The sequence below is a fragment of the Rattus norvegicus genome, chromosome 2, assembly GCF_021556685.1.
Source record: "Rattus norvegicus strain SHRSP/BbbUtx chromosome 2, alternate assembly SHRSP_T2T, whole genome shotgun sequence".
Taxonomy (NCBI): Eukaryota; Metazoa; Chordata; class Mammalia; order Rodentia; family Muridae; genus Rattus; species Rattus norvegicus.
In genome coordinates, this window is record NC_141535.1 from 6,524,944 (window position 1) to 6,536,287 (window position 11,344).

General features: G+C 39.3%; 1 pseudogene; it reads left to right on the plus strand.

Annotated features, from left to right (window-relative positions):
• Window positions 1-3,300: 3,300 nt before the first annotated feature.
• LOC147995946 (uncharacterized) lies at window positions 3,301-7,694 on the plus strand (annotated as a pseudogene).
• The last annotated feature ends 3,650 nt before the right edge of the window (window positions 7,695-11,344 follow it).

Genomic DNA, 11,344 nt, shown 5'->3' on the forward strand with positions numbered 1-11,344 from the left:
GCACTATTTTGTAAGCATTGCTGGCCCCTTAGAGTTTGACTGTGGTCCTTTAATACCTTTTTATGTCTCATGTCCCAAGACCACACCACAAAGTGATAGAGACTCCAGGAAGAAGGCAGCAAGGGCAGAGGCAGGCCTTAACTCACAGTACCTGGATAATCAGCAAGACTTGGCCACAGTCAGGGAAGTTTGTATTTTGTAGAATGAAAATTCCTGATATATTAATTTGTACATCTAATACAATTGAATCACAGTTTAGAATAATTTGCAAACTTTAAATCCAAATGAAGTCTTGAGGTATTTTAATAGGAAATGGAACAATAATTGCTTTGTCATATATGGATAAACATGTGGCCTGCTCTATTTATAATACATGAAGATAACTCACATAATTTTTTCTAATGACAGGTTAAAAAAAAAAAAACGTGCACCAAAGGTAGGAGAAAAATGTATTTAGTAATAGTTTTGGATGCAGCTATATACATTGGCATCTTAAAAAATTGATTTTCATCTGTGACCTGAACTAAGGCTGTCCCAAAACCCTCTGTACCCAAATCTTGCCCAGAGAGAGCTGGTCTCCCAGGAGTTGTCACATTTCTAGGTCCATAGGTGAGACCCCACTTTCACTCCAATAACTGTCCAGAGAGGAACCTGCCAGGTGCGCAGAGAGCACAGGAACAACTGAGAAGCCTGGAACAGGATCTTTCTGGTCTCCAACTGTACCAACAGCAAAGGATGTCCCACAGCCCTCCATACCCAAATCCCAGTGTGAGAGATCTGGTCTCCCAGGAGTTCTTTCACTCCGAAGATCACAGATTCACAAGCGCACAGAAGGGACAAGCTCCAGTCAGAGACAGCAAGAGCAATTAACATCACAGATGATCACAGGGTGAGTTATAAGTGCAAATACCTAAGCAACAGAAGCCAAGGGTACATGGCATCCTCAGAACTCACTTCTCCCACCAGATCAAGTCTTACATACACCAACAAACCAAAAAAGCAAGATTTGGATTTAAAATCACATTTTATGATGATGATAGAGAACTTTAAGGAAGACATAAATAACTTCCTTAAAGATATACAATAGAATACAGGAAAACAAGTGGAAGCCCTTAAAAATAAAATGCAAAAATCTCTTAAATATTTATACAAAAACAAAATCAAATAGGTGAAGGAATTTAACAAAATCATCCAGGATCTAAAAATGGAAATAGAAATAATAAAGAAATCACAAAGAGACACAGTCTTAGAGTTAGAAAATCAAGGAAAGCGATCAGGAGTCATAGACAAAAACATCACTAACAAAATACAAGAGATAGAATAGATAAAGAGAATCTCAAGGGCAGAAGATAACACAGAAAACATTGATACAACCATCAAAGAAATTGCAAAATGCAAAAGGCTTGTAACCTAAAACATCCAGGAAATCTAGGACACAATGAGAAGACATATATGATAATACATATACAAGAGAGCTAAGATTCCCAACTTAAAGTGTCAGGAAATACCTTCAACAAAACTGTAGACAAAAACTTCCTTAACCTAAAGAAAGAGATGCCCATGAACATACAAGAAGCCTACAGAACTCCAAATAGATTGGACCAGAAAAAAAATTCCTTCTGTCACATAATAGTCAAAACACCAAATGCACAAAAAAGAAAGATTATTAAAGGAGTAAGGGGGAAAGGCCAAGTAAAAGGCAGACCTATCAGAATTACACCAGACTTCTGAACAGAAACTACGAAAGCTAGAAGATACTGTACAGATGTCATACAGACCAAAAGAGATCATGAACACCAGCCCAGGCTACTATTTCCAGCATAATTCAGTTACCATAAATGGAGAAACCAAGATATTCCATGACAAAATGTAATTTACACAAATATCTTTTCATAAATCAAGGCCTACAAAGGATAATAGATGGAAAACTCCAACACAAGTAGGGAAACTACACCCTAGAAAAAGCAAGAAAGAAATCTTCTTTCAAAAAAACCCAAAAAAGATATTCACACAAACATAATTCTACCAACAAAAATAACAAGAAACAACAATCACTATTCCTTAATATCTATTGACATCAATAGACTCAGTTCCCCTCTATTAAGAGATATATCTTTCTATAAACTAATAGAATTGATATGCACACAAGAGCCAGCATTTTGCTGCATACAGGAAATGTACCTCAGTAACAAAGGTAGACATTACTCCAGAGTAAAAGGATGGAGAAATTTCCAAGAAAATAATCCCAAGAAACAAGCTAGAATAGCCATTCTAATATCAAATAAAATGAACATTCAACCAAAAGTTATGAGACAAGATAGGGAAGGACATTTCATATTCATCAAAGGAAACATTTAACAAAATGAACTCTCAATTCTGAATATCTATGCTCCAAATGAAGGGCACTTACGTTTATAAAACAAACATAACTAAAACTCAATGTATACATTGTACCACACGTAATTATGGTGGAGGATTGCAATATCTGACTCTCATCAGTAGATACATCATGGAAACAAAAACCAAACAGAGACACAGAAACTAACAAAAGTTATGAATCAAATGGATATAGCAGACATCTATAAAACATTTCAGCCTAAAACACAAGAATATACCTTCTTCTCAGCATCTCCTCATACCTTCTCAAAAAAAATCAACCAAGTAATCAGTCACAAAACAGATCTCAACAACTGTAGAGGGCCGCTATAACATTCGCCACCACAAGATGGCGCTGGCTTCCACTGCGCCCCACGTGGAAGGCCAGGATAGTTTCCGCCATTACAAGATGGAGCTGGCCTCCGCCGCACCGGCCGACTTCCTTTCAGGAAGTTAACTGTGTGCACATGTGCAAGAGTGCCTTCATGCCAGGTCTTTGCCCACTCTGGGACGTGCCTTATGAGATCATGTGTAAGCGACCAATCAGGTGTGGATGCGCCGCGCTAGGGTGTATATAAGCTGTGCCATGTGGGTGCGCGGGGCTCTCCTTAAGATTTCAATAAAAGTTTTTGCTACAGCAAGGACTCTTATGTCCCCGCGTGTTTTCTTGCCGGCGAGAGGTCACACGTGGGACATTTGGTACCGAGTACCCGGGACAAACGCCTCATCATCGCCGGCGCCAAGGGGGGCCTCCATTCACGGGAAGGGTCCAGAAGCTGTAGGACTTGAGGTAAACTCCGAGAGACATGATAATTTCCGAATTGTTTGGTCTTGACCTATCGTATCTTTCTCCTTCTGCTGAGGGTGCTGTTGAGGCCTCCATTACATAGTAGTCTGAGGCTGGGAACGTTAGGAATTTGGCAGATGGTCAAGGATTGTTTAGGTAAAGACATTTTTCGTCCTATAATAGCTACAGGCCAAGGGGCCTGGACAAAATTCAGGAAAGCATGTCAGAAACGGAGTGTAGTGAAAGGTTGCAACGAAAAAATGATACTGATCTATCTGAAGCACCAGGCCCCTCTGCAGTCTAACCACCGTCAGAGGTGATAGTACGGGGAAAGGACACCCCAGGGACAGTGGCCACCTCGGCTACTGAGGGAGGGACCCCTGCAAAAACGGGGGCCCCGAGTACAAAGGGAACCCTGAATAAAAAAGGGGGCCTCCCTGCTAAGATTAAATTAAATAAACAGGGAAAGGAGGAGAAAACCCCGAAAAAAAGCCTTTATCCAGTAAAGGAGTTAGAGGTCTTGGGGCTTGATAGTTCAGAAACAGACGAGCTTGGCTCCTCTGAGGAAGAGGATTTAGAAGATGAGGCAGCTCGCTATGAAGAAGAAAGATATGGGCCTAGGTGGAGAGCCACTGTGAAGAAACCGAAAGTTATGGGTCCTTCGTGGGCAAGGCTGGTAATTTTGTTTATTTTTTTCTTTGTGTGGGAAGCCATTACAGCCATTAGGACAGGTCAGAGGGTCCTTACAGAACAACAAGAAAGTATGTCGGAGGGAGAAAAGGTCTCTAAAGAAAAAACGAAAAGAAAAGGAGATAAAAGGAACACAGTATTTTGGGAGAAAAATTTTGTCTTTGTGCTGGTAAAAGGTGTGATCAGGCTCTATAAGCTTTGAAGAGTCATACTGATTAGGCTTGATAGAAGCAGACCGCCTGAAAATTTATTCAGGAGAATCAAACAAAAGGACATCTCAATGCCCATGCACAGCTTGATGGAGTTAATGTAATTGGGTTGTGAGTAAAAATATTCAGGACTGTGTTTCACTTCCATACCATTGGCGAATGTCAGTTGTGCTGCTCAGAAAATATATCTCAGTATCTTACAGGAATTGGGTTTCAACACGTTGATGGACTAGGCCAGGAATTGAGACAATCCATCGTCCATATCGACTCCACTCAAGTGGATAGTCACCGTGAACACCATCTGGTTTTTTCCCTCTTTGTCTATTGTCTGTCCTTGGTGCACCAGGATGTCCCCATGTCTGTCAGTTTATGTCTGTGGTTCTTGCTTCTCATTGTTTAAATGTTTTATGTTTCATGTTCAAAAGAAAAAATGGTAAAAACTTTATCTCCTGGTCGTTCACACCTTGATTTGGTTTTAACTCGTTTCAAAAAGGGACAAATGAATAAAAAACAGTTTCAATCAGGCCTTTAGAGCCCTGCACCTGCAGCCAGGAGTCTGGGTCAGCTGGAGAAGCTGCCCAGGAGCTAAGCATCTACAGGAGGTGATCTTCAAGGCGCCAGCAGCTTCTCAGCTTCTTTGATACAAGAGCTGACAGCTGTTTCTCTTAGAGATATCCCTGAGTTATTATTTGACTCAACAAGTGACAAGGTGCTTATCTTAAAATCATAGCTAAAAAGGTAAAAATGGTGTTTGGTCTAAATATTAAAGATATGTGTAGCCACTTCAATTTGTTTCTGATTGGTTTTCAATGTGTAAATATGCTCTACTTGCCTTGGTCATAGATTGTTGGCTTTTTTAGTTATTGGATATGGTTAAAAAGGTATAATATTGGTAACAGAAAGTTGACATAAAGCTGGTAATTTGGATAGAGTCATTCTAGACAACATGTGGCATGAGCCAACCTAGGGAAACAGGACTAAATTGAGGTAATATTTTTATGGAATTCTTATTCTAGAAACCAGGCTTCTAAAAGAATTTAGGACAATGTCTCTTTGTTGAGGTACTGGAGACTACACTATCGTGCGTTTATATATAGGAATTGGCAGGCAAACTTTGTACTAGATTGTTAGAGGTCGAGTTTTGCTTTCCTAGTTGTGGTTTGCCCTGAAGCTATCTGTATTTTAATGCTAATTCCACTGCCCCAAGAACAGCTGCCTAGTAAGGTTCTCAGAACTCAGGTGACTTTGTGGTTGTGCTCTGGTGTTACAAGGAGAACTTAAAGATTGTGATTAAGGATTGCCAATGTTACATTGACAAACTCAAACTTATTTTAATTAAGAAAAAAAATCAAACAGGTAGAGATTGTTACAAGATTTATGAAAGATTGATGAGGTTTTAGAACTTGTGAGAACATTACAGCCAGTCTGTTTACTTCAGCTGCCATTTCAAGATAGATTTAGAGGATTGATTTTGAGTTTTCATTCCGTGAGCTTGCATATAGTTTTCGAGAGCCCATAAAGTGATATCATTAAGAATGGCTAACAGCCTAATATTATGTAATTTTGTCGCTTCTTCAATGTAAAAAGTTAGAACTTTAAATCTTTCAGTGTATATGGAAATTTTTACTACAAACCTTTGCTCTCAAAATGAGCTTTAATATTTGGGGAGTAGCTGTTGCACTACTCCAGAAAAGAACGTTTGAAGCTAATTTTAAGCTTCTAAGGATATGTTAATTGGCTAAGTACCTCACCCTACCAGAGGACTTAGGTCTTTGTTATGCACATTGGAGATAAAGCTTCAGCTGTGTTAATACAGAATAGTAGACTAGAGTCATGGAAGTATTTTAAAAAGAAACCTGGTGAAACATACCTTATTCCAAACAACAATCAAATTGGTTATTACAAAATACTGATATTTGGCCTATTACATATACAAATTTTTCAGGCAAAATTGATAATTTTACTCTTTGCATCCTTTGGTACTTCCTGTATATTTGTGCATGCAACCCATAGGAAATGCACTTAGTGTATTTATAGGTGGTTCATCTAATGAAAAGGCTACATGTATGATTGGATCACTTGTTTATTCTCTTGAGTTTCTATTGCTTCAACACAGATTATTAAATTCTGTAGTTTAGCCACTGTTTTTAAATCAAGCTTTCAGTTCACATACTGATAGCCAATGTGTGACTTGTGGTTTACAATTGATTTCAATTACTTAATGCTTTATTAGAGACAGGTTTTCTACTTAAAATCAGTGAGTGATTTCAGTGTAAATTGTCTGACAACTCACTGTCCTTTCAGTGCCCTGGCTCAGACAACTAAACAAAACCATAGACCCAGCTCTTCGAAAATGGTAATGGAGTTGATATGAAAAGAGGAAGACTCCATTTGCTTGCTTTCAATTCCCAGCCTCACTCTGCCAGTTCAGGGATTTCTAGTAAGACTGAAATTGGACAATATTTACAGGATTTGGCATTTCTAATTAATGCTTATGTTTAGGTAAATAAGGTTTGTTGAGGTGCTAGAGAAATGCTTAATGGTTAAGAGCACTAAGTACTGTTCCTTAATAGACCATTTAAGAACTCAAACTGGATTGCCTGGGCTCTGTAACAAGGGAGGACATTGATACCAGACAGATTATAGGCCTTACATAGGAACAATTAGTTAAAAAATCTCATTCTTTATATATCCAAAACAATAATGCTGGAGACAATAATTTGGTATACAAGTCAATTTATAAATACAAATGCTCAGTGTCCTCAATTTTATCCTCGAGGACTTACCTTAATAAATAATATCTTTACTATATCTTAATAAATAATAAGGGGGAGTTATCCCTGTATGCTAAATAATGCTCCTTTTATTTCAATTTTAAAATTTGGATGCCAAAGTTTATGGCACACTACAACTAGGCATACTTCTGCCTAGGTGAAATAGAAAGATCCACATATTGACATGATCCTGTCCAGATATTTTATATGGGGAAGAGGGAATGTTTGTGTTTTTTCTACAGGATGCTACAAGAGTGTGCCAGCTGCCTGAGTGGTTGCTGAGACTTGCTGATCCTGGTTGCATAAAGATTCAGCTCTCCTGATTCGGGTCCCTGGAGTCATTCCTCTGCCCTGAGAGGAAGATGAAAGATTCCCCCTCCTCATTTGTCATCACAGAGATTTTTGCCGTTGCTGCAGTCAGTGTTACTGCTGCATGTGTCCCGTCCCACTATGGCCCGCTCTCTGACCCTCTGTGCACTGCTGCTTTCTGGAGAAGACTGGACTCCAGCCGTTGCTGCCCCCCTCATTTCCCTGGTGACTCTTGCTGTTGTTTTAACTGGTTGTTTTACAGACTGTAGCTTCACAGGAATCCCACTTGCGTAAAGCTGCTGTGGACTGGGGAACTCTGCCCTGGTTGTACAGATCTCAGAAATGGTTCCATTGCCTGCTGGTTGTTCCACAGATCCTGAACTGTCCTGGAAAAGACCTTGACACTTTCGCTGCTATTGTAGCAGCCATTACTGCTGCAGACATTGTGTCTGCAGTGTCTGGAGTTATCCTCCCCCAATCTATTATTAGACAAGCACAGTGGGTAAACTTTCTGGAGTAGCTGCTAACAATTGGGAATTCTAAATTTTATTATAGGAGCGGCTTGACTACGGCCCTTGGTGGTAACAGCTGAGGAGAACCAAATGAGGTGCCCACTACTTATCGGGAGTGGCTCTGTTTGGTGCAGCCCTATGCTGTGGATTAGTGTTCATGCTATGGTTTGTCTGCAAACTCAGATCTCAACAGAAACGTGACAAGGCTTATCACTCAAGCACTTGTGGCCATTGAACAAGGGGCCTCCCCTGGAATTTGGTTATCTATGCTCAGGAATTAGTCGGTATCTGAGTTCTCTGCTCTTGCACCCCATGGATCTGTGGATCCATTGCATTGGGATGAGAGAGACTCTCTCTCGGTATCTGAGTTCTCTGCTCTTGCACCCCATGGATCTGTGGATCCACTGCACTGAGATGAGAGAGACTCAATGATCCTTTGATCAGTCCTTCCACATCGCTGAGGTTTCCTCATTGCATGCGATAAGGTGATCATGATTTGTTATAAAATAAATGATTAGTTATAATATATAAATTATAAGGGGGAGATGTAGAGGGCCGCTATAACATTCGCCACCACAAGATGGTGCTGGCTTCCACTGCGCCCCACGTGGAAGGGCAGGATAGCTTCCGCCATTACAAGATGGCGCTGGCCTCTGCCGCGCCAGCCGACTTCCTTTCAGGAATTTAACTGTGTGCCCATGTGCAAGAGTGCGTTCATGCCAGGTCTTTGCCCACTCCGGGACGTGCCTTATGAGATCATGGGTAAGCGAACAATCAGGTGTGGATGGGCCACACTAGGGTGTATATAAGCCGCACCATGTGGGTGCGCGGGGCTCTCCTTAAGATTTCAATAAAAGTTTTTGCTACAGCAAGGACTCTTATGTCCCCGCGTGTTTTCTTGCCGGTGAGAGGTCGCGCGTGGGAGAAACAACAACAACAAAAAAAAAAACAGAAAGAAAGAAAAAGAAAAAGAAGAAGATTGAATAATCCATGCACCCTATCAGATCAACATGGACTAAGGCTGGTATTTAATAACAACAAAAACAACAGAAAGTCCACGTAAACATGGAAACTGAACAAAACATGTAAACTGAACAATACTCTACTCAATGATAACATAGTCAAGGAAGTGATTAACAAAGACTATATATGGACTGACCCTGGACTCTAACCTCATAGGTAGCAATGAATAGCCTAGTAAGAGCACCAGTGGAAGGGGAAGCCCTTGGTCCTGCTAAGACTGAACCCCCCGTGATCGTGATTGTTGGGGGGAGGGCGGTAATGGGGGGAGGATGGGGAGGGAAACACCCATATAGAAGGGGAGGGCGAGGAGTTAGGGAGATGTTGGTCCAGAAACCGGGAAAGGGAATAACAATCAAAATGTAAATAAGAAATACTCAAGTTAATAAAAAAAAAAAGACATTAAAGACTTTTTAGAATTTAATGAAGAGGAAGGCACAACATACCCAAACATCTAGGACACAATGAAAGCAGTTCTAAGGGAACAACTCATAGCTCTGAGTAACTTCCAAAAGAAACTTGAGAGATCATAACAGCTTGACAGAACACCAGACCGCTCTAGAACAAAAAGAAGCAAATATACCCAAAGAAAAGTAGACAGCAGGAAATAATCAAACTCAGAGTTGAAATCAACCAAGTAGAAACGAAGAGAGCTATATAAAGAATCAACAAAACCAGGAGCTGGTTCTTTGAAAAAATCAACAAGATAGATAAATCCTTATCCAGACTAACCAGATGAAAGAGAGACAGTATCCAAATTAAGAAAATCAGGAATGAAAAGGGAGGCATAAATACAGAAACTGAGAAAATTCAAAAAATCATCAGATCCTACTATAAAAGCCTACACTCAACAAAACTAGAATATGTGAAGGAAATAGACAATTTTCTAGAGTGGTACCAGGTATCAAAGTGAAATCAGGATTAGATAAACCATCTAAACAGTCCCATATCCCCTAAAGAAATAGAAGCAGTCATTAAAAGTCTCCCAACCAAAATATCCCAGGACCAGATGGGATTAGTGCAAAATTCTATCAGACATTCGAAGAAGACCTAGTAACAATACTCTTCAAACTATTCTACAAAATAGAAACAGAAAGAACACTGCACAATTTGTTCTTTGAAGTCACAATTAAGCTTATATCTAAACCACACAAAGACTCTACAAAGAAGGTGAATTCCAGGTCAATTTCTCTTATGAATGCAAAACTACTCATTAAAATTGTTGCAAACTGAATCCAAGAACACATCAAAACAATCATTCACCATGATCATGTAGTCTTTATTTCAGGGATGCATGAATAGTTCAATATACAGAAATCCATCAACATAATCCACTATATTAAAAAACTCAAAGAAAAAAAACATATGACCATTTCATTAAATCCAGAGAAAGCATTTGACAAGATTCAAAACCACTTAATGATAAAAGTCTTACAAAGATTAGGATTTCAAGGCCCATATCTAAATATAGTAAGAACAATATATATAGCACGTCAGTAGCCAACATCAAACTAAATGAAGAGAAACTTGCAATCCCACATTTTAGTGAGACTAGGTAAGGCTTCCCACTCTCTCCCTACTTATTCAGCATAGTACTTGAAGTTCTAGGAAGAACAATTAGACAAGAAAAGGAAGCCAAGGGGATACAAATTGAATAGGAAAAAGTCAAAATATCACTATTTGCAGATGATATGATAGTATACTTAACTGATCCCCAAAATTCCATCAAAGAACTCCTACAGCTGAAAAACAACTTCAGAAAAGTGGTTGAATATAAAAATTAACTCAAACAAATCAGTAGCCTTCCTCTAATCGGGTTCCAAAGATGAGAGAGAGCATGCAGTTTATTTATTTCTGAGGTTGTACAACCTCACTTTATGTTACACATTCTAAGATCATCCATATTCTTGCAACGTTTTTACCTTCATTTTTCTTTAGAATTGAGTAGTATTTCATTTACTAAATAGGTTTTACATATGATAGCAGTGGAGAAACTTTTAAGCAGAAAAAACAGAGGATCAAATGTATAATTCCAAAAGCATAAAGATCAGACTGAAGAAGAAATGAAGAAGGTAGAAGGCTGGCTATGAAAGTGAAGAACAGAAATGGAGTTTGAAGATTTGAAAGATTAAGTTCAAATTGAAATGACTTGATTATTGATTTTCCAAGTCATGCAGGGCTTGTGAAGGGGTAATAAGGGAACCCTAGATTTGTCTGTTTTCCTTCCTATTTAGAAGGCAAGAATATTGAGGGAACCACGGAAGTTCAGTTGACTGGGATAGCCGGTAGAATAACTGAGATTGTTCATTCTTCTATGTGCCATTTGGAATTGACCCTGGGCTAACACACTGGGATAACCCATGTTTATCTCTGATATCCTACAGGAAGGAGGGGATATCTTCAGTGCTAACATCTCCCCTTTCAGATTGTCAGCAACCTCCCTGTCTCCTCTTGTCACCATGATCACCATTAGAAGCATCCTATTCCAGAAGACACCACCTGTGAGGGTTCAAATTAATCAGCTTTCTAGAGAAAGTAAACATAGATCTGAGTAATAGAGTTATTTCCTCACTAATTTAATAGGTTCCATTCCTTAATGGACCATTTCAAAAGCAAGTATTTTACAAATTAAAGGACTGTTATCATTTTTTAAAATTCAAATTATTG